Genomic DNA, 25163 nt, shown 5'->3' with positions numbered 1-25163 from the left:
TGTAAATTTTTATTAAGCCTTCATGTTAAAAATTCTGTGTATATCTTGTGTAATGTATATTTTATTTAGGTATAGTATTGCTGTGTACACCAATTAGGGGTTGTCACTTAGATTAGGATCTTTTGTTTTTATGTTTGGACCATTTTTAGTTACAACCTGTTGTGTGTACCTTTGAATAAATAAATAAATAAATAAATAAAAAACCTTAGCGTGTGGAAGTCATTTAGTTAAGTATAATAGGTATGTAGAATATGTTATTATGGACTTGAATTATTATTCAAAACACTCATGAAGTTGCATGAATACCACCACTATAAGATGGAAGTAAAACGCAAGCATAAAAACAAGTGTAAATTAAAAATTTATAACACCCCCGACAAGTGAAGGTTACAGTAACTAGAAAAGAGCTGATAACTTTCAAACGGCTGAACCGATTTTCTTGGATTATAGCTAAGAAAACTCTCGATCAAGCCACCTTTCAAAGAAAAAAAACTAAATTAAAATCGGTTCATTAGTTTAGGAGCTACGATGCCAAAGACAGATACACAGATACACCGATACACACACACGTCAAACTTATAACATCCCTCTTTTTGGGTCGGGGGTTAAAAATAATAAAAAGGAGTGTTTTCCATATTGCATATTTTGTTATCTTACGAACACGTTTCTATCTGCGAGTGGTATTCACTCAGTCGATCCTTTTGTTTGTAGAAGTACAAAGAGGAAAATGCTGTTGCATAGAATAAATAAAAACTACTCGAAGTTGTGATTGTAGTAAACTCATGGGTTGTATGGAATCTATTTCTGTCATGTCGCCAGCGTACAAAAGTGTGTTGTGTGTACAAAAGAAACAGTGAATACATTGTGTTAGTTAGAGGGGTCTCTCCGTCACTTGCTCTATACAAACGTAGTTCCAATTTCATTTGAATATTAAGCAACCAAAGTCCATGAAATTTTGCAGACATATTCTAGAAACTAATATCTATGCCTGTGGTTTTCCAGATTTCTGTTAAAATATTCGGTTTCAAAGTTACGCGGTCTTAAAAATTCACATACAAATCTTTGAGTCCCTGTAATTTTAAAAAATCTAAAATACATATTTTTAAAAAATCTAAAACACCACAGGCACAGATATTAGTTTCTAGAATTTGTCTGCAAAATTTCATGGACTTTGGTTGCTTAATATTCAAATGAAATTGGAACTACGATTGTATGGAGTAAGTGACGGAGAGAGCCCTGTTAACTATATTTTCTTTCATTTAATTTTGCTTTAAGTTTATGCTCGTAGTTTTAGATTTAAGCCTACGAAATTAATTATCACCATCACATTTATTATCTCACAAATTCCACAATTCACATCAAAAAGTGTACAACCCATTTTGATAAATTATTATTTGAATGATCAAGTTTGCAGTTTAGTTTACGTATCTAGTTTTTTAATTAAATTCATTATAGACAGCCAAAACCGATTACAATAAAGACAGTTTTTTGAAAATATGCAGGTAGGTATGTCACATATTAGTTAATATTCGGACTTTTGCATAGCTGAGGTAAAACCCAGGATTTACTGGATAAATGGATGTAAAAATTCGAAATTAGTGATTATCACACAACACTTTGGACTTTGAACTTTCGTCATGATCATCATCGCCGGGTCACTACTGAGAACGGATCTTCTATTTAAAAGAGAAGGGCTTGGTACAGTCTTCTACGCTGGATAAGTGTGGATTGGCAGACTTCACGCACCTTTGAGAACTTTATGAAGAACTCTTAGGCAAGCAAGTTTCCTGGCGGTGTTTTCCTTCACCGTTAAAGCTATTGATATGAGCATGCCTGGGATTGTACCCTGCGAATAGGCACCAGGCAGATATCACCGCTCTTATCACTAAGACATAGGTACCATTAATACTTAGTAAATTTAAGGTTTTACTGCAAAATCCTTGGGTATGCCGTAGATAGCTTTTACAGTAGCATATTGGTAGTAACCTAAGCCTCGATAGCTCAACGGTTAAGGAGCGGACTGAATTCCGAAAGGTCGGCGGTTCCAACCCCACCCGTTGCACTATTGTCGTACCCACTCCGGGCACAAGCTTTATGCTTAATTGGAGGGGAAAGGGGAGTATTAGTCATGACAGCATGGCTAACTAAAAAAATAATTGGTAGTAACCATGTCACACTGCATAGCTAGTTTCAACAAACCAACTGCATCGGAATGTACATTACCAATCACAGTCGACTTGATCCGTTCGTAATCGAAATAGGATAGAAGGCTTAGCGGTAGCGATATAAATGTCCCACTAGATGCGACGCTTGAAAGTAACAACAAGTCCCAACGAACATCGATGTACGCACTCTTGTCAATCGTAATCCGTGTTAGACGCAGTCCGTTTCTATTAATATAGATAAGTTAGAACTGTCTGTAAATACCTGGGGTACCAGCCAGGTTGCCTCCCCGGGTAACAACAACGCTTGGGTAGGTGTACCCTGGTAACATGGTTAACAATTTCTCTTCATGGATATTGTTAGCCATAGCTAATTGATCTGGCAGGGAGGGGTTGTCCGCGCGTCCCTCTGAGAGTCCCGAGCAGAGGACGCAATAGACGCAGCCGTGGAGCATAGCCCTAGGAACGGAAAGTGTAGCTGTGTTGGGTGGTTGGTGATGAGTGTTTCATTACTCATCTAATCACTGGGTTCCCCGTGACGGTTTTTCTCTCATGATTAGAAAAAGTTTCTAAATACCTATTTAAATGTGACAACGTGATGTGTGTGTAATTCATACTCCATACTAATATTATAAATGCGAAAGTGTGTCTGTCTGTCTGTCTGCTACCTTTTCACGGTCCAACAGTTTAACCGATTTTGAAGTTTGAGGCTACTTTTAATCCCGGAAAATAAAACAGTTCCCACGGGATTTTTAAAAGCCCATCTGTTTAACTGATTAATGTGTTTGGTACAGAGGCAGCTTGCATTCCGGAAATTGACGTTAGCAACAATTTATCCTGGAAAATCAAAGAGTTCCCACAGGATTAAAAAAAACTAAATCTTATTTTTCTTCTTCCCATCATCTTGTTTTTTACAAACGGACTGCGTTTAAAGCTGATTACGATTGAAAACGATTTTCGTTGAAACATGTTGTTACTATGAAGCGCCGCATCTAGTCATTTATGTCACCGCTTAGTGGCAAGTAAATAGTGTTTGTAATTGTGCGATAGCTTTTATATTTGCTCTCCGATCGGGGGAATAGCTCGGGTTTGAGGTTTAGACTGGATTTAAACGGCTTTTTCTATTTGGCCTCGTGAAGAAAGTATTGTTTTACTTGAATTAAAGTTGAAATTGTTTCCCCTTAATCGGGTTGGAAGGGTTAACTTGGTATAAATCGATACAATTTTTATTTTTTTTATTGGGACGACTAAAATAAAATTACTATCTAGATTTGGAGAGGTGTTTACAATTTATTCTAACGAGGAAATCGTATCCAACCGTTTTTCCATTTCATAAGGGATTTAGATTGAAGACCCAAAAAGCACATATTGGAACATTAAGTAATTATACTAATCATCGTCATCATTGTCAATGGATAGGCGTCCACTGCCGGACATTAGGTCTCTTGTAGGGACTTCCACTTCCGTCCACACTTCCGTTCCACTTCCGTCTTGCGCTGCCTGAATCCAGCGGCTCCCTGCGACTCGTTTGATGTCGTCTATACACCTATTTATTATTTTTACGAATTATTTGCCCTACTCATTGTCACTTCTAAGCTTTTGTAAGCTGTGATAGCCTAGTGGTTAGAACGTCCGCCTCCTAATCGGAGGTCGGGGGTTCGATCCCGGGAACGCACCACTAACTTTTCAGTTATGTGCGTTTTAAGCAATTAAATATCACTTGCTTTAACGGTGAAGGAAAACATAGTGAGGAAACCTGCATGCCTGAGAGTTATCCATGTTCTCAGACGTGTGTGAAGTCTGCCAATCCGCAATGGGCCAGCGTGGCAGACTATGGCCTAAACCCTTCTCATTCTGAGAGGAGACCCGAACTCAGTAGTGGGGCGGAAATGGGTTGATCATGATTGTCACTTCAACTTCCTAACCCATTGTCCGTTACTCTGGTTCTCCTACAGATTTGATCACAAAGAGAATCTCTAAGCATAACTCTCTCCATCACCCGCTGATTGACTCTAAACTTTCTTATAAATTCATAGCTAGCGCCCATTATATTAATAGTTTTCAATTAAAAAGCTCCCAAAAGTCGCATAATTTTGCAAATGGGTCATTGATAGAGGCGTAGCTTATGCAAGGATTAACTCTCAATAATTTATTGCAAAATTAATATAATTACGAAAAATTGGAACAGCAACATGGTTTTAGTTTTCACATTGAGTGTCATAGCCCATTAGCGCAACATATTGCAAGCCCAAAGGAGGGTTATATGTTTGCCCTGCATGTATGTATGTTTGTCCCTATGTCCTCATAACTGCTTAACGGCTCAATCAATTTCGATAAGTGATACGTCATTAGATTCGTCTTGAAGTTCTTAAAAATCAAAATGGCGGATTAATGATCAATAAAAATATACACCTCTATTGTGTGAAAATTTCAACTCTCTCTTCGAGATACAGTCCGCTGACCGACATATGGACGGACAGCGGTGACTCAGTTTGCACCCTTCGAGTAGATACGGACCACAAGTTTACCTTGCAACTCAGGTCCAACGATAGATATCAATGCCACCAGCAAACGCCCAGTCATCATCATCATCACCAGTCTGAGGACGTCCACCGTTGGACATAGGCCTTCCCTAAAGAACGGAGCTTTCCTCATCCAGCCACTTCCCGCCAGCCGCTTTATATCGTCGGTCCATCGTGCTGAATAGTGTTGGACGTCCTTCAGCAAGATGAACGCCCAGTACTGCGATGTGACTCATCCACCTTAGGTTTCATCTCCTAATCCATCTATTTCACGACCTGTGAACTCATCCAAGCAAGGCGGGGTGCGAGACAAAGTGCGACAGGTTGCGTGCGACGCGACGAGCCGCGCTAGTGTGCTATGACACTTATATGAACATTGAACGCTTTTGACATAAACCTGATCCCGTTATTCGTGTCCTCATTATCGGCTGCACATTAAAAGCAAACTTTATTATGAAAACATTTTACGGTCCGTCGTTAATAATTATTATAATAAAGATTGACCAATAGCCGTGATGAACTATCTATTCAAGCAGGAACCTTTTATAAAATATACACTACCCATATTTCACTAGGTAGGTAGGTACTCATTTTGCTACCGATATTTCACTGATACTGACTTTTTCATATAATGATGGGTATCACTACCCATATTGTGAATACGAGTGTTTGTTTATTGGTTTGTCATCAACGAGCTCCTACGGGATTTTTATAAAAACCTATTCAACATCAGGACGAGGTCGTCGTGGGTATCCTCTATTTTTAACCCCCGACCCAAAAAGAGGGGTGTTATAAGTTTGACGTGTGTATCTGTGTATCTGTGTATCGGTGTATCTGTCTGTGGCATCGTAGCTCCTAAACGAATGAACCGATTTTAATTTAGTTTTTTTTTTGTTTCAGGTGGCTTGATCGAGAGTGTTCTTAGATATAGTCGAAGAAAATCGGTTCAGCCGTTTGAAAGTTATCAGCTCTTTTCTAGTTAATGTAACCTTTTCTTGTCGGGGGTGTTATTTTTATAATTTACACTTGTCAAATAAATAAATGGTTTCTTTTTCAAATTAAATTCTTTTTGTCAAACCCAATTACACGCGCTCAAAGCTAGTGCTCCACAAAATTGCTTGACAAGCTATCCATTAAAGACTTAACAAGTCTCCAAGAATAGGACAAACTGAGCTGCTTATAACGTACTACGTAGTATTCGCCATTTCGCTCTAATTTAGTGGAATTATTCGCCCGGGCTGCAAACACAAAGGCAACTTAGTTCCCGCCGCAGCAACGTCTATGAAACCTTAGACGTCTAATCCTACATGCTACAACACTACTAATGGTTTCTGTCAACTAACTAGTTTATAAAGTAAAGCTTCTGACACAAATTATGACATGTCTACGTCCGCTAAGAAAGATTTTTGAAAAATCAATCACTTATAGGCCGATTCACACCAATTGCGTACACGTGACACGTGCGTAGTGACTCGCGCAAACCCCTAACACGCCGGATTACGCATACGTCCACGCTTTACGCAAGCGGCGTGCCATGTTTCTTACAGTTCCATACATTACAATGCAATGGTACGCGCTACGTCTACGCTTACGCATTGCTTACGCAGCCTGTGTGCACGAGCTATAAGGGGGTGAAAAAGGGGGTTGAAATTTGTGTAGACTATTGGACCAATATCCTCGCGCAAGTTTAAAGACACACTTGGTTATACCAAGTACAAAATCTAATACAGGTTTTATAAAAATCTTAAATATAAAACTTGGACCAATGGTAGGGGCCTTGCAACACTTAATGTGATACTAAAAACCTCGTTAGCGCTGCATAGTTCGTGTTTTCGTCTTCAACGTATTACTTCTCATCAAAATTTACCAGTTTATTTTACACAAGCTCTTTAGATAGTCTTTTACCGAGATTTTGGGTAAAAGACTACGTTCAAGTTAGTAATATACCTACCTAGAGTGCTGCTTTTGAGACAGTTTTTTTAGATTGACTTTGACGGTAACCTAACTATGTACACATTCATAAAGAGGATAAGTTTTCCATTTCCCTCCTTTTTGAATTTACGAGATAAAATACCTGAGACCTCTCTAGCGATGCAATAAGCACAGACACTTTTTACATAAGTACTTTTTGGCAGGCTTCGTTTTGAATAATAAGTAAAAAATCGGTCGAGTGCGAGTTGGATTCGCACACGAAAGGTTCCGTATACCTACCATCGCACCAGATAATAACACTTGTTTATTTTCATGGTGGCCATTTAGAAATTTCTCATTAGGTATATGCATCACACTAATATTATAAAGGCGAAAGTTTGTGTGTATGTATGTTTTGTTATTTTTCACAACAAAACTATGAGACGGATTTGGCTAAAATTTGGAATGGAGATCGATTATACCCTGCATTAACACATGGGCTACTTTTTATTAAATCAATGAGTTTCTGCGGGATTTTTAAAATATCTATATCGATGCGAACGAAGACGCGGGCATCAGCTAGTAAGTTATATTTAGAATGGACATTATCATTTATCATGATAGTTTTAACTGCAAGGATTGCTGGGATAACAGTTCCCTCTTCAAACTATTCCCCCTTCAAACTATTTGCAATGAGATAAATTTTCCGTAGTGGTTGGTTTCTATTTCCTTTTATTTGAAAACTATGCTTCAAGGGATTAAATTGATAGCTGTTCTAGAATGCTATTCTTGTTTCATAATATTTAACTTAATAAAGATGTCTACAGATTCGTTTGATTTTTGATGATCATATTTATCGCTCATATTGTATTTTAACGAACAATAAGATCTGTCAGTTGCTTACAAAGCACAATTTTATCGATCATTATATTCGCTGTTATGATAACGATAAGGTCAAATCTAAAGCTTGGTTAGACTAGATTAGAACATAAATAAGTACCCATTAGTCACTAAACTATGCTCAGTATTCTATGATATCACTAGATTTAGTTTAGTAGGTGTTTAGTTTCACTAAGTTCAGTGAAATGTTCTAATTGAGTTGTCGTTGGGGTAAGCCTTTCGCTGCGACATGTACGAGTATGCATAAGACAGTAATAATTGCGCACAGTAATAATATTAAAAGAACAAAAACCGGCCAAGTGCGAGTCTGACTCGCCCACCGAGGGTTCCGTACTCGGGTATTTTTTCGACATTTTGCATGATAAATCAAAAACTATCACACTAATATTATAAAGGCGAAAGTTTGTATGTGTGTGTGTGTGTGTGTATGTTTATTACTCCTTCACGCAAAAACTACTGGACGGATTGGGTTAAAATTTAGAATGGAGATAGATTATGTCCTGGATTAGCACATAGGCTACTTTTTATCCCGGAAAATCAAAGAGTTCCCACGGGATTTTTAAAAAACCTACACAAACAACCTACGAACGAAGTCGCGGGCATCAGCTAGTTATGTATAAAAATAAATCAAAATCTGTTTTAGAATGTACAGTTAAAGCCCTTTCATATGATACCCCACTTGATATAGTTAGTTATCTTACTTTGAAAATTGAAACACATTTTAATTTTTTTTTAATTATGTAAACAAAATTCACGGTTTTCAGATTTATTCTTTTACTTGTGCTAAAAGACCTACCTACCTGCCAAATTTCATGATTCTAGGTCAACGGGAAGTACCCTATAGGTTTCTTGACAGACACGATGGACGGACGGACGGACAGACAGACAGACAGACAACAAAGTGATCCTATACGGGTTCCGTTTTTCTTTTTGAGGTACGGAACCCTAAAACCATACAAAAGAGCAGTGGAATAATATTTTTCTGAGTGACAAATCTCTGGTAATAATAAAGGTAGAGCAAGGCGCAACAGAATGTAAAATTGAAATTTCAAAATCCAGGACAATCCTGAAATTTATCTTTTCAGCACGAAACTCCTTCATAATCCTCCATAAGCCTTATTTTTCGGACGAATTCTAATTTATTATTTTATTTAAGTCTCTTTGGTACGGATTTCAAGTATTAATTACTCTTGAGGAGTTTTATCCTCATTGTAATACTTTTCCCTAATTTTCGTCATTAAGAATCACTTTCTTTTATCCCAAAATAGCTTAATTGTTTACAATTTTGAACTTACTTTTAAGAAGAATGTATGTTATCCTCTGTATGTAATATCATTACTTCTGTATGGAAATTCGCTGAAGAACAAAAGCGACCGACATAGCTCAAAGGATAAACGAGATGAAGTGGCAATGGGCAGGTCATGTCTGTCGTAAAACCGACGGCCGATTGGACAGACGTGTTCTGGAGTGGAGACCGCGTGCCGCTAAGTGCAGTGTGGGATGACCTCCAGCCCGCTGGACCGATAACCTGAAGAAGGTGGCGGGGAGCGGGTTGATGAGGAAGGCGGAAGTCAAGTCAGTCAGTCAAGCAGGCAGCCAACGTGTTAGCACATTACTAATTAGGAAATTCCGGGCTAACTTTACACCCTCCGAGCAAAACCTTTAATTAGCAAACTTAAGCAAAGTGCCGTCTCAGATGCCGATAAACAAGATAAGTCAGGTGTGATTAATAGTTTCTCTAATCAAGATATATCGCAATCAAGCATTAGTTGGCTAAGAAATCAAGTGTTAATATAACGTTTGCGTTTATGCCGATCACTATTATTTATATTAAAAATGCGAAAGTGTTTATTATTGGTTTTTCCTTCAATCACTTAGCTATGGAGCAACGGATCAGTGTGATTTTTTGTAAATGCATAGTTAAAGACCTGGACCTGGCAAAGGTTACTTTTTATCCCGGAAAATCACGGGATTTTTAAAAACCTAAATCCACGTGAACGAAGTCCCAGGCGTCTGTTATTATTAATATTATTAAATTATTATACTTCCGCACGGATTTTGAGTGTTATAAATACAGTACGAACTTTTTGAGTCTCTGGAATAAAAAGTATCAAATATGCATCTTAGGGTGCAAGCTATTTCCTTGCCAAATTTTGTCGAAACGTTTCAGTGATTTAGGGATGAGAAAAAGTAAAAGAAAAGAGGAAAAAGTCAAATTAATTTTGTCAATCTGCTCGTTACCTTTTAGTGAATGATGGACTTTCGCAAAGAAACGCTTGCGTCGATCCAGTAAAAAAACTGGCTAAGTGTGAGTTATACTCGCGCACCGAGGGTTCCGTACTCAGGTATTTTTCCGACATTTTGCGCAATAAATCGAAAACTATAATGTTTTCGAATAAATTCGAAAAAATATGAAAATAAATAACAATCTCTTTGAGAATGTACAAGTAAAGGCTTTTCATATGATACCCCATTTGGTATAGTTATCTCACTTTGAAAATTGGAACATATTTTAATTTTTTTTTTAATAATGTAACCACAAATACACGGTTTTCAGATTTATTACTTTACTTGTGCTATAAGACCTACCTACCTGCCTTTCATGATTCTAGGTCAACAGGAAGTACCCTATAGGTTTTCTTGACAGACACGACGGACGGACGGACAGACAAACAACAAAGTGATCCTATAAGGGTTCCGTTTTTCCTTTTGAGATACGGAACCCTAAAAATTAAAGTCACCATATTGTACCATCCTTTTTACATCGTAACGTTTAGTTCGATAAGTCTCAAATATTCCGGGACTTTGGTTCTCCATATGAAAATTTCATCCTATTTCGGCCGTAGCCTAAGAAAAAAGCTTGCAGCTTTAGGGCTATAGCAACGATAGGCAATTTTGCGTCTTGACCGATGCTACATTGCGTTTAGACGACATTCTATGTTCGATCGCGTAAACGCACGTTTTAGCGATTCTTTCGATGCTGCTTTCCAATAATATTTATTACTAGAGGATTTCCGCGACTTCGTCCGCGTGGATTTAGGTTTTTAAAGATCCCGTGGGAACTGTTTGATTTTCTGGGACAAAAAGTTGCCTATGTCAATTACAGGGACGCTACCTCAGTACCAAACATATAAATCGGTTAAGCAGATGGGTTTTTGGGAATCCCGTGGGAACTCTTTGATTATCCGGGATAAAAATATCTATCCGTCCCCGGGATATAAGCGAACCCTGTACCAAATTTCGTCAAAACCGGTTAAACTGTTGGACCGTGAAAAGGTAGCAGACAGACAGACAGACACCCTTTCGGATTTATAATATTGGTATGGATTAGTATGGATAATGTTAAGGTATGTCTTTTCTATCTGTTTGTCGGTCTGCTAGCTTTTTACGGCTTATCTGTTCAACCGATTTCGACATTTAGTGCAGAGATAACTTGCATCTGGCGGACAGACATAGGCTATTTTTATTAGTTATCATCTAGTTACTACTTATCCATATTATAAAGTTTGTATATTGGTTTATTGGTTTGTTCTTCAACCTCAACGCAACGGATCGACGGAATTTTTCGCTGGGATATAGTTAAAAGCCTGGAAGTTACATATGCTAATTTTCATCTGAGAAAATCAAAGAGTTCCCACGGGATTCCTTAAGAAACCTAAATATACGTGATGAACTCGTGGGCATTATCTAATATTAAATAAAATCAACTTGATCGTTGCCACTGGAGATTTTTTATGTGTGTTTGCGAAGCTTTCAATCTTGGCATCGCGGTTCCGAAAAACGACTAAATCGCCGATCGCTGATACTAAAAGCATCGCGTTTATTATGGCCCTTACATATGCAAGGTCTTTATAAAGTCTACATGAAACGGTTAACGTGTTTCGGTGCGCGACACTCATGGCCGCTAACGAGGTTCGCATTCAGACGTATTCAAATTAAGCCTTTTGCGGGAGGTTTTTTGAAGTTTTTAGGAAGTGACGTGGTGCTCTGGCTCTGAATGTGGTTTTAGGCGTTTAATTACGTCTGCGTGGGTCTTTTTACTCCACTGTGATGCAGTTATAATAACGTCTACGGAATAAGTGATATTAAAATAGCCTTATTTTTAAAAGTGCAGGTACTGTAATATACACAATTATTTTATTAAATTCCCTACCACAAGTTCCCTAGTTCGAAAGACCACATTTTAGGTGATTTTTAATGCACAGAAACCTTGAAAGAAAATTTATATCACAGAGATTGTCGTATACTTATATAAGCTTATGTTATTTTTACCCTGCATTCGCCAATTTTAATGTCGTTGACATATCGAGCATAACTGAAACGAATGTTCGTGTTCATGTCAAGTTGGCGCACTTTTGCTGCGAATGTGTAGATAGCCTAACCTTTAGCCCTAATTCACACGAGCGTTAAAAAAGCGTTGCGTTAAAAAACCCGGCGTTGCGCTGAAAATACAACAGTGCGCTATAAATATGCGTTGACGTTTGAACAGATTATTAGACGTATTGGGAATGCATTTGTTCTATTTGAACGCTTTTTTAACGGACGTTAAAAAAGCTCTCGTATGAATGAGGCCTTAGAGTTTACTGGATAAACGTCGTGATTTCATATCTCACATTTTGATACATCAAGTTCGGTATACCTCTCACGGACATCGACAAAAATTTAGGTATGTTGCATTGATTATGCTTGGACTACTGGTATTACGTTTTACAACATGCAAACTTGCACTACAAACTCAAATATATACGATAAAATGTTGAAATACATTGTTTTGTTTCTAGTGTAAAACGGAAAACACGAGCAAACATTAGCTAAATGGAACAAACAAGGAAAGCACACCGACCAACACAATTCAATCATCAATGCAAGCTCCGAGCTTCCGTTACGTTGATTTGTTTGGACCATTACTTTTAAAGAAAGGTGCACATTTTTGTGAATGTGTAGACCTTTTGAGTTTATAGTAAACTTACACTACAGGCATAGATATAACATGATACAAAAACACGATGAAAATAGGTTATTTCTAGTGAAAAATAGAAAACGAGTGCAAACATTAGCTAAACATTAGCTAAATTGAACAGACAGGGAAAATATACCGACTGACTCAATTCAATCCTCAGTGCACGCTCCGAACTTTCGTTACGTTGATTTGCTTGGACCATTACTTTTAAAGGAAATATAACTCTCTACTTTCATCAAAGCATTCAAGTATTGCTTGAAAATTGTACCCACATTAAATGTATTTTTAGGATTCTGTACCCAAAGCGCTAACGGGATCCTGTTATTAAGCCACTATTGTTCGTCCGTCCGCCTGTCTGTCAGCGGGCTGTATCTCATGAATGGTAACAGGCAGAGAGTTGAAATTTCCCAGTATGTATTTCCACTGCCGCTATAACAACGAATAATAAGAACAAAACGGTCATCATGCAAAGTAAAAAAAATAATAGTAAGTGTTAGATCTTTTTCAGTGCCACGGAACCTTTTGTACCATTTGTTTTTTCATCATGTAAACTTATACTAGGTAGCCCGCAGATACAATACAGAAAAGTGAAGAAAATGGGTTGTTTTCGTTGACCGACCCAATTCAATCAGCACTGCACGCTCCGAGCTTCCGTTACGTTGATTTGTTTGGACCATTACTATAAAACAAAAACCTACTACTACCTTACTTTTGTCAAAGCCTTTGGGTATGGGTCCAAAAACTGATTTAACATTAAAGTTATTATTTTTTTCGATAAATGGAAAATGCCCCAATTTTATAAAATAAACCACGCGTGTCGATTAAAATATTTTTTTAATAGTATGATTGTGGGTAAATAGAAGAACAGTGTAGGCAAGGTTTTCTGTATCATTCTGAACTGGAATATTTTGCCTTAAATAATATTATGGACGCTCACAACTTTAATCTTGTTTTATTTTTATTTTAAACTAGCTGATGCCCGCGACTTCGTTCGCGTGGATGTAGGTTATTATTTAAATTTTAACATGTTTCTATGTATTTATTTATTTATTTATATATTTATTTATTCTAATATTATATATAAATGTAAATGTATACTTACACCACCTACCTCTAATATCTATAGCTATATCCTTTGGACCATTTTGGTTGCCTGGAAGAGATCGCTAGGTAGCGATAAGGCCGCCAAATTGTACCTATATTTTGTTGAGCTTTGTATGTGTTTTTCTGTACTAATTTTGTGGTGTACAATAAAAGTATATTCATTCATTCATTCATTTTTTAAAAATCCCGTGGGAAACCTTTGATTTTCCGGGATTAAAAGTAGCCTATGTGCTAATCCAGGGTAAATCTATTTCCAGTCTTAATTTCAGCCCAATCCGTCCAGCAGTTTTTGCGTGAAGGAGTAACAAATATACACACACACACACACATACATACAAACTTTCGCCTTTATAATATTAGTGTGATCAATCTAAGGAAAGAGCTATTAATACACTGTAGTATTCTCTAAATTTAATTAGAATACGAATACCATCTACCTACTCCTGGTCTATCTGTTTGAAGTTTTTTTTTTTCGTTTTATTTATGTTCAAGCACAAAGCAAATTAATTAAAAACAAAAACCTTTCTAATTACGGTGTGACGATCGGTATAGAACGGTAAACAAAACACAAAATCAAGTCATTTGCATGTAAATTGTTCCCATTTCCTACGGGTACTTTATTCTGGTGAAGCTATCGAGTATTTTTGTATTTTAAATCAAGTCAAAAAATTTATATTTTGTTGAATAATTGGACTTTTATTGAGGTCGTTGAAAACATACCAGTAAACAATAGGAAACAAGTTATGCCTTTTTACGATCTTAATTTAAAAAAAGAAAGACTAAATGAAAGTAGACACGTCTCTCCCATCGAGAGTTCATATTATGGTAGAGCTTTATTTTTTATTTGGAACGTTTTAAAAAAACTAGAAAAGATAGATAGAAAACCTGCACACAAAACATGAAATAATCAAGGCAAAACAAAGAAACTAAAAACTAAAAAAAAATTGTATGCAAAGGCGGCCTTATTGCTCAGAGCAATCCCCCGCCAGGCAACCTTTGGTGAAAGATTAAACTAGGTAGGTACTCAATTCGATGCGTATTTTTCTTCTCGATAAAATGTGATTACACCAACTAATCTGCGGTCCAGGTGGGATCAAAAGCGTCCTCTCCATACTGCTGTACTCTGCATGCCGTTCGACACCACCTCTCGAAGGACATATCTTCCTTGCAATCTCTTGTAACTATTAACAGTTTGTTCTACATGCTGGCCGCCCCACAGGACGTACCTACTTCCACCTGGGCTGCCCACTTAGTGTCATAACCCACTAGCTCGGCACGTCGCTCACGATCTGCCGCGGTCGTCGCGTCGTCGCATGCGGTTTTCTTTTCTATGTAAAAGCGCAACGCCCGTTATCGTGGCACCGTCGTGCTATCACGTGCTATTTGTGTTCGATTGAAATAAATCTTGTATAGAAGCAGGCGTTTCTTTGCGGACTTCCAAGGAATACACAGGATATACAAGAAACCTAATTTGCTATAATCCGCTGCAACAGATAAATCTGTGCAACATGCAGCATGCTAAAGCCTTGCAACCTTGGTGGCTGGCTTTCCTGCATGTTTAGCATGCAATACGCACCACCAACACGCAGCACCACACAAATCCCGCAAAACATATCCGACACACGATTGAAATTGATTGGAATAACGAGCGTGACTTTTTTTCTTCTTGCTGACGTATACCTTGCACGGCGTGGCTGATGCATCTCTTGTAAGGAGGTTTTAAAGTACAGGATGTGGGTATACGGATCTACATTTCGCTCTTTTGCGACGGCAAACTAGTGCTGTGATCTCTTTGATCTCCATTGTGAGACAGATTTTTTTGCCGTATCAAAAACGCGTTCGATCAGCAGCATACAACATGCCGTGCTAGTGGGTTATGGCACTTAGATTTACACTGCTACATAATTTGTAACATCACCACCATAAATTAGTTAGGAACTTAATGGTCACATCGGCTTCGTAGTAATGGCCCGAGGTGGGATTCCTGCCACTCCCTACATCATTCTGTTAGATAATGTCCCATTCAGTATTTTGTAGTGCGGCAATAATAGAGTAGGTAGGTAAAGCTCTTGTAGAGAATACATTGGTTATATGAATGTATCTGTCTGCTAGCTTTTTACGACCCATCCATTTAACCGATTTTAAGAATTCCAGTTCAAAAGAATCAATTAAAAAAATATAAATTCCCAATTTGCCTCTGCCAGGAATTGAACCCGGGACTTCCCAGTTGTAAGACCACTGCACCAGGGAGGTCATCAAAAGCATGAAAATCCATCCCTTACTAATAAAATTAACCAATCAATCAGCCTGTTTGCGTCCACAGCTGGACATAGGCCTTTCCCACTTCCAGTCCCTTCCCTTCCCAGTCAGTCCAGCGGGTTGGAGGTCATCCTACACTGTGTCTCTGGACGCTTTCTGCACTCCAAAACACGTCTGCCCCAGCGGCCATCGGTTCTGCGACATACACAACCTACCCACAGCCACATCAGCTTGCTAATTCATTGAGCCATGTCCTATTATGTATATTAATACTCGTAAAATACTGGTAGATTGATTACCTCCCATTGTTCTTACAATACAAAAGCTTATAAATTCATTAACACAGGCTGATATTACGTTATCCGGGTAAAATTCATGTAGAGTAATAGTCGTACGAGGAATTTTCCGAAAGAATCGAAAATTCAATTAATATTTTAATGACTTTCATGGTTATTAATGACGGTAATTATTTTTTGGGAATTCACTCATTAATTGAGCTTTTGCTGTTGTGTTTACGTATGAAGATTTCGTGGATCAAGGTTTTTTAAATCGCGATAATATAATTCCAAATAATAGTCATGTAGTAGTGATTTGTAGTACTTGAACATAATAATATGAACTTGTCATGTTTAGTCATAATAAAAATTCCTATCTATTATTATTTCGATATATATTATGATTGCACATGCTCAGCTTTTCAAGGCGTTAGGAAAGTTATTAAAAAAAAAATAGAAGTTTCAATTTACCACTCTCTCAATTGGCTTAGCCGTAACAATATCTAATTAGAAATCTAGAACAAATACTTTATATAATGCGGAAAATCTAGTTGGACCCCGGGGAGCTAATCCGGGCAAAGCTCGCCTTAAACAGCTTATTGAATTAGCAATAGATGCAAGCTATCTCTTTATGCTGTACGCTGTGTAGGATCACCACGAGAGACAAGAATCCCGAACAAAAGTCCTGAATTTCACAATGGGCGGGCTCTATAAATGTAGGACGTAATGGACACATTGGCCTCGAGTCATATCAGGCAGACAGCATCAATACCAGGAGCCACAGCAGAAATGGCTGAAGCCGGTAAGCGGCGCAAGTAGGTATGCCTCTCTTATCAAGAGTTACAATTTTGTTTTCCGCTTGCCGTGGAGACCCTGGGGGCATGAAGACTAAGTGCTAAAAAATGTTTAAGACATATTTCACAGTGGTCAATGGCCTCATTTGGTAACAGAAGGGTTAACTCATTTTTGCGCAAAGGATCAGCCTGGTTGTCCAGCGCAGAAATGCAGCCGGTATTCTTAACACCATTCCATGCATTATAGGCTATATTATATATATTGCATTATAAGCTAGTCGAGCTTACATCGACTAAATATGTGAGTATAGCCGTAACAATCTATACTTCTAACGAAAATCACTCACACACAAACTTTCCCTTTTAATCTGAAAATCACTGTCACCCTACTCTAGGTTTAATGTTACACCACAACTTTACTAATTACCACGGCCATCAAATAACTTCATACTGCTTAGTTTGTTAGCATTATTATTATACTTTTACCTACATAATTAGATATACCAATATTATAAAGAAGTTTTATGTTTGTTGTTCAACTTATCCTTTTTAGGGTTCCGTACCTCAAAAGGAAAAACGGAACCCTTATAGGATTACTTTGTTGTCTGTCTGGCAAGAAACCTATAGGGTACTTCCCGTTGACCTAGAATCATGAAATTTGGTAGGTACGTAGGTCTTATAGCACAAGTACAGGAATAAATCTGAAAACCGCGAATTCGTGGTTACATCATTAAAAAAAAAAATGTGTTTCAATTTTCAAAATAAGATAACTATACCAAGTGGGGTATCATATTATGAAAGGGCTTTACTTGTACATTCTAAAACAGATTTTTATTTATTTTATGTATAATGTGTAGTTTTTGATTTATCGTGCAAAATGTTTGAAAAATTACCCGAGTAGGGAACCCTCAGTGCGCGAGTCTGACTCGCACTTGGCCGGTTTTTCCATTAAAGTTAGCCCTTAACTGCAATCTCAACTGGTAGTAAGTGATATAGTCTAAAATGGAAGCAGGCTGATTTGAAAAGACTAACTGGTGAGTTTTTTACTGGTTATTCTCAGTATAATCTGCTATCCAAACTGGTGGTAAAGTTCCGTATAACGACTAGTTATCCTACATGAGTTAAACACTACTAGAATTTTAAATTTATGGATTAGCGCTTGACTGCAATCAGACCTGGCAAGTGATGATGCAGCCTAAGATGGAGCGCGCACCTAGAAGACGATTCACCTTGACTTAAAGGTACCCATATTAAAAGGGGAGGGAAAGGGAGGGAGGGTGGATCGATTCGGAATTTGAAATTATACAGTCCTTATGAAATAAAACATACTTACATATCGTAATGAGTAGTTTTAAGTATGACCATGAAGCTAGGTTTAATGCTACATCACTACGTACCACCTTAATTACAAGGTCTATTAGGGCAATCCTACCTGAATCCTAGTTAGTATTTTTCCTGTGATTTCGTCTGTTTTCGTGAACGTGACAAATTAAAGGCCCATCTGTAAACAGATTAAGGCCGCTTTTTGCGCCCATTTCCCTTCCAGACGACTAATTAGAAGCACTAGAGTTTAGGAACCTAGACTGTACGTCAAAGTTTACTAAGCTAAACCGTCGCGTTGCGTATAAATCAAAGTAAGTATAGTAATTTTGAAACTCTACCTTCAAGCTGTTGTAGTTTGGTTACGGTTTACACAATATACAAGGTGTTTTGCTTCGTCATCTCAATTCTACGCTGGCTCACTACTAAGCACGACTACGAAGTACTTTCAGAGCGAGAAAGGTTTAGGTCATAGTCCACCACGCTGGCTAGATACGGATTGACAGACATCTAACCTACCTACCTGCCAAATTTCACGATTCTAGGTCAACGGGAAGTACTCTATAGGTTGTCTTGACAGACACGACAGACAGACAGACAACAAAGTGATCCTATAAGGGTTCCGTTTTTCCTTTTGAGGCACGGAACTCTAAAAACTGAAAGGATTGTGTTCAAGTTTTCACCTAAAGACTGTCTAACCTAAAAAGGTTCTCATAGCATTGTTAGCGGAGAAAGTTCGCACTCCACAAGCTGCTATCAGTGATTTCGGTTCACCGACTACACGAAGTAGGTAAGTTTTCACATTATGTTTCTTGTTTCATATTTTGTACCTACTGTTCCCGGTTTTTGCTTTATTTTCTTTTGCTGAACAACTTCGTAGGCATTGCGAACATTTCTTTTGGATTACACTGTATTCGGCGAGTCATTACGCGAGATGTCACTGTGAGAGTGACGTATCATTACATGTTTGTCACACTGAGTTTAATGGCAAGTCCTTTTTATTATATTAGGTATAAACGTTCTTTAGGTATAAAATATAAAACGCAAGTAAATGAGCACAGAACATGTTGCTTGTATTTCTAGTTACTAGTATGATCTATACGTGGTAACTATGAGTCGAGAAAAAGTACGTTGTGCCCGTCTGCCGTTTGGCTCGTCTTGGCGGGGGCACTGCCGTGCCCCCTGATAGTTAATGTATATCTTATATACCTACCTTCTGTATCCGGAATGCTAACCCTCTCTTTATTTTCTTTTGCTGAACAACTTCGTAGGCATTGCGAACATTTCTCTTGGATTATTACACTGTATTCGGCGAGTCATTACGCGAGATGTCACTGAGAGTGACGTATCATTACATGTTTGTCACACTGAGTTTAGTGTCGTGTCTTTTTTAGAGTTCCGTACCCAAAGGGTAAAAACGGAACCCTATTAATGGAATTTCATAATTTTGTACCTTTCCAGAATGCGGTATTCTGAGAGCAGATCTGTGCTCAGTAGTGAGCCGGCGGTGGGTTGATTATGAAGATGATGATACTTTAAAAACTACTAGAATACGATGTCAAATATATCCAGTAGGTTCTACACATTTTTTGGTATGGGATTTATTACTGTCTTAAGTGTCCACATCAGGCTGATACATGTCCCAGAATATTCCACTGAATACATTTAAACAGCCAAATATGGACATTAGCTTCAAAACCAACATCGACGTATATAGACATTAACTTAAGTATTGATCTTGACTTTGATTGAGAGTTAAAACTGTTTAACTTGTACGCTAATTAAATGTCAATATTACGGGAGCTACCCGTAGTTTGAATCTTCGAACATCTTCTCTTCAGGTGCATTTGATTGCCAATGTATGCAGATTGAACGTAGTGCTGATTGCTCTCGGCAAATATCATTCCTAACGACGACGGTTCAGGCATTGTAACATCTTGAGTCTTGACTAAATTCACTTCATACTCAGATATGCTAGTGATATTGGCTGAAAATATTTGTTTAGTTGAAAACCGAGACATGGTAGCTAACTATGGCCCTCATAAGCGGAAAAGCGAGAAAACTCAAAGTCACTCATCGAGCGATGGGAATAGTAGTACATTACTACACGAAACTGCGAAGTAAGCGTTTTCTGATCAAGTGTGAGTTAGACGGCCTAAAATATGAATATTAAAAATATACAAGCTACTCAGGAAGAAAGATTATTCCAAATCCAAACTTATCATAGTAACGTTTCTGAACAGTTGTGAGGAACAAACATTATTCCAAATTCAAACTTAATGTACTTTCGTCCAGAAATGAAATTCCATACTTATTTTTCTGGACAGTAGTAATACTGTCTGGGAAGTTTAACTTTCAAACCAATCTACAGAGTATGAAATATGCACATTTCATACCATTTTTTAGAAAAAGCTATTCATGGAGTTTCTTTTTTTTTTCTCTTTCGTCTGGCTTTACAAAGATTAGCCTATGTCAAGCTTGTAGTTATTTGTAACAAGTTAGTTAAACTATACAAGTATGGACCCCGTCTGTGCCGGCACTCGCCGACATACGCACTAGAGCGCACACATTTAGAGCGCTTTCCAGTCAGTTTTAACAAAAAAACACTGCAAAAAGTTAGAGCACGCCCGCCAGCCAACACCAACACAGACGAAGTCCTGGAGTTTCTTTGCATGAGCAAATCAGAAATCAATAGATCTGTACGAGACCAGAGTAACCGATATGGCTCAACGGGTTGTGAGACTGAAGTGACAGAGGGCAGAGCACATACATAGTTTGAAAAACCGATAGATGTTGGGGTCCCAAGGTGCTGGAATGGGGACCTCGTATTGAAAAGCGCAGCGTTTTGAAGACCCACTACTAGGAGGACAGACGACATGAAACGGGGGGTAGCAGGGAGTTACTGGTTTCAGATGAGGGGTCGTGGCGTGTGGTAGTCCCTCTAAGAGACCCATGTCCAATATTGGACGACGGACGTCTATCGGTTGATGATGATGATGATGATGATTTACCAAAATCAAAATCTTAGTATTTATTTGTTGAAATACGGTGGCGGCGATGGTATTATGGCGGATGGTACGACAAAACAATCTTAGTTACAAAAAAATCGGTGATTTCCACGACCGGCAAACTAGAAACCGTAATAGGCTCGCATATCCTACGCTCCGCCTCAGGAAAGTGGGAAAGTCGTTTGTGGGAATGAGTGTAATATTTTATAATAAAATTCCACAATCAATTTTAGACTTGCCTTTACACAAGTTTAAAAAATCTATTGAAAGTATGCTCCTGAAAAAAGCTTATTATACAATTGAAGATTATGTAAATGACAAAAAAGCTTGGATTTGACTCGCTCCAGTAATACACGGCGCTGCAATTGCTTGTATACAGTATGGCATATTATTGTAAATTGTACATTTGAAAAGAGCAACCGCCGAGTTTCTTGCTGGTTCTTCTCGGTAGGAACGGCATTCCGAACCAGTGGTAGATTATTTTGACGATTCGAAAGCACTTGTAAAAGTTTAATTGAATAAAAATAATTTGAATTTTAAATTTTTTGAATAATTTTTACAAGTAGGTAACTATTTCATGCTGTTAAGCGTACTTTTATCCAATGATGATAAAAACCAGTTATTTTAAGTGCTGGATATTATCAACTTTCTTTGGAGACAGTGGACAGTGGAATGGAATAGTTAATCCATTTCAAAAAAACCTTTAGTTTAATTAAACTTTACAGTTCCATTAGTTCTTAGTCATTTATCTTACTTTCAAATACAAACTGTTCTTTTCTAGATTTCTCTGAACTCGGCATAAGAAAAATTAATTAATTAGTCAAAGTAATTTATTATTGTCTTTTCAACTCTTACGATATTAATTTTTTTAAACGCTACTTTGTCACAGATGATAACTAGTTCTTGCGTTGTTCTCGATTTTTAACCCCCGACCCAATAAGAGGGGTGTTATAAGTTTGACTTGTGTATCTGCGTATCTGTGTATCTGTCTGTGGCATCATAGCTCCTAAACTAATGAACCGATTTTAATTTAGTTTTTTTTTTAAAGGTGGCTTGAGCGAGAGTGTTCTTAGCTATAATCCAAGAAAATCGGTCCAGCCGTTTGAAAGTTATCAGCTCTTTTCTAGTTACTGTAATCTTCACTGGTCGGGGGTGTTATAAATTTTTAATTTACACTTATTTAGATATTTTTAATATTTTTTTTTCTTCATACAGGTGCAAACACTTACTAACGCACACACGTTTGCATGATAATGCTGATAATAATGTTATGGAAGAGCGGTGTCTTCTGACACAGAAGTAGTTTTCCTACTTCTAAAAGAAGGCTCCAACCTCATAAGAGTTACTGTAGACCTAAGTTATTTGAAATAAACAATTTTATTTATTTATTATCTTTCAATTAAATAAACACTTATCCTTCTGATATCATATAAATGCTAAAGTGCGTATTTTTAGTGGATTCTCCTTCAATCAAGCCACAACGGAGCAACTGATCCACGTGATTTTTTGCCTAGATAGAGTGACAGAGGTTTTTTATCTTGAAAAATCAAAGAGTTCCCACGGGAATTTTGAACACCTATTAGGGTTTTGAAACAGCTATCAATGCATGGAAAGCTCGGTAAGTTATGTTTTAGATAAATATTTAGGTTTTTAAGTTTAATTTATTAGTTTTTATGTTTTATCTGTTTTCATTCTATTTACTGTGTTTGCGCCTAACTTTATAGTCCCGAATAAAAGTATATTTATTTTATTTATTTTATTTAAATCAACATTCTATTCCACCAACTACTATGCGTCCACTGATGGACATAGGCCTTTCTAAGAGCGCGCCACCGAACACAATGCTCCGCCTAAATCATCCACCCAATTCCGGCTACCTTCTTCAAGTCATCGGTCCAGAGGGCTGGAGGTCGTTCCACGCTGCGCGTACCGGAAGATGACCTCCACTCCGGAACACGTTTGTTCTACCGGTCGGTCGGTTCCACCACAGACAATATGTCCTACCCATTGCGAATTCAGCCTAAATCATGCAACATTTGTTAGTAGAATGTGTTCAGAATTATAGTGATCTGAGAGAGCAGGCCTTGTCTCTATTTTAAATATTAAAAGTTATGAAATTGGATTATTTTCATTTTGGATTGGATTGGATTAGGTATTTTGCTAAAATTCTGTTTATTTAACCTTTATATAAAAAAGTGTTAAACATAGATTTGGTTTAAGTTACAGTTAGATAGAATATTTAGTAAGTAGTATTATTTAAAATTTGATTTAATGAATAACCGTGAATAAAGTTAATCTATGTTATAAATACGATAAGACTGTCATATGCAGATTGTATAATTAAAGTCCTTAAAAAATTAAGATACTTAATTTAAAAAATACCTTGTAAGGTTAATTTTGTTGCAAACTAAATCAACATAAACCTTACAATTGCAAAACTAAATTAAAACGTGTTACCTAAAGCTGAACAATTTAAATGCTACTCGAGTTCGATTCCGCGCTGAGAAACGCTTCCCTCAAGACTTAAATGTATTTATCCATTCGATTCTACCTTGCTGTAGCCAAAATAAATGGATATTGTACGAGTACACTAGGTGATTTTACACTATTTGGTTTTCAATGCACTACGTACCTACTTATAATACTATATTGCAATCATCATTTAACTAGATCAGTCATCATCAACACTTGAGTTAATCTATACTTACGTAGGTATATTATAAATACGAAGGTGTGTCTGTCTGACTGTTAAGTTTTTAAATAGTTACTAGAAATAAAAATAAAGCTATAATGCCCGCCTCCAGCCTACGTTAGCAATCTACGTTTTATAAATAAGCTCCCAAGAACAAATTTAAAGTTTTCACAAAACGTACAGAAATGCAGAAAACAGACTTGAAATATCGCTAAGTGGTTTTCCTTTTATAGATACTACATAAAAATATTAATAATAGGTACCTACTACCTACCTACCTACTCACGACGTATTCGTATAAAAATTAAAGCCTTGATATTTCAATATTAATATACTTATATAATAAAGTTTGTGTATTAGTTGCATTTAACTAAAATGGGCCACCAGAGGACTCACTTCAATGTCCCTTCATTCAGCTTCACCTTCTCGACCATCGCTTCGTAAAAAATGTTGGCAGACAAGTGTAAATTAAAAATTTATAGCACCCCCGACAAGTGAAGGTTACAGTAACTAGAAAAAAGCTGATAACTTTCAAACGGCTGAACCGATTTTCTTGAATGATAGCTAAGAACACTCTCGATCAAGCCACCTTTCAAACAAAAAAAAAACTAAATTAAAATCGGTGCATTCGTTTAGGCGCTACGATGCCACAGACAGATACACAGATACACACGTCAAACTTTTAACACCCCTCTTTTTGGGTCGGGGGTTAATAAATGTGCACTTCGGTTTTCCGTCGTAACTAATACACCATACATATAAATGATTATACATATAATGAATATAAAGGTGAAATTTATGTGTATTTTTATCAATCGCGAAAATGTAAAACAGAATTCGGTACGTAATGTTACACATACTTTATCTCAATAAAAAGCTCAGTGCCACCGTGTGGTTTTTACCGAACATTGTTTCCCTGTGAACAATAAATTGTACCTTTAATCTGATATACGCTTTCGGTGGCATGAATCGTAATCTCATGGAATGTACTGTTATGGGCCATCAGGGCCAAAATTACGAGGTGTAATGCATTCATTTATATCCACCGCAACAGTGTGAAAGCGAATATTAAATTCTTTGAAAATTATATGCCGAAACAAAAATAGTATTGATCACATCACACTATTATTATAAAGGAGAAAGTTTGTATGTGTGTGTGTGTGTGTGTGTGTGTTTGTTACTCCTTCACGCAAAAACTACTGGACGGATTGGGCTGAAATTAAGAATGGAGATAGATTGTACCCTGGATAAGCACA

General features: G+C 37.3%; 1 long non-coding RNA gene across 1 annotated transcript; it reads left to right on the top strand.

The window, feature by feature from the left end:
* The first annotated feature begins 557 nt into the window (after positions 1–557).
* On the top strand, positions 558–22583 carry LOC123876994. Its single transcript, XR_006798473.1, has 3 exons — positions 558–569; positions 15053–15060; positions 22431–22583. It is a non-coding gene; the product is annotated as an uncharacterized LOC123876994 (long non-coding RNA).
* The last annotated feature ends 2580 nt before the right edge of the window (positions 22584–25163 follow it).

The sequence above is a fragment of the Maniola jurtina genome, chromosome 22 (assembly GCF_905333055.1).
Source record: "Maniola jurtina chromosome 22, ilManJurt1.1, whole genome shotgun sequence".
In the NCBI taxonomy this organism is placed as follows: domain Eukaryota; kingdom Metazoa; phylum Arthropoda; class Insecta; order Lepidoptera; family Nymphalidae; genus Maniola; species Maniola jurtina.
The sequence above is the reverse complement of the archived record's forward strand: the minus strand, read 5'-3'. Positions and strand labels throughout refer to the sequence as shown.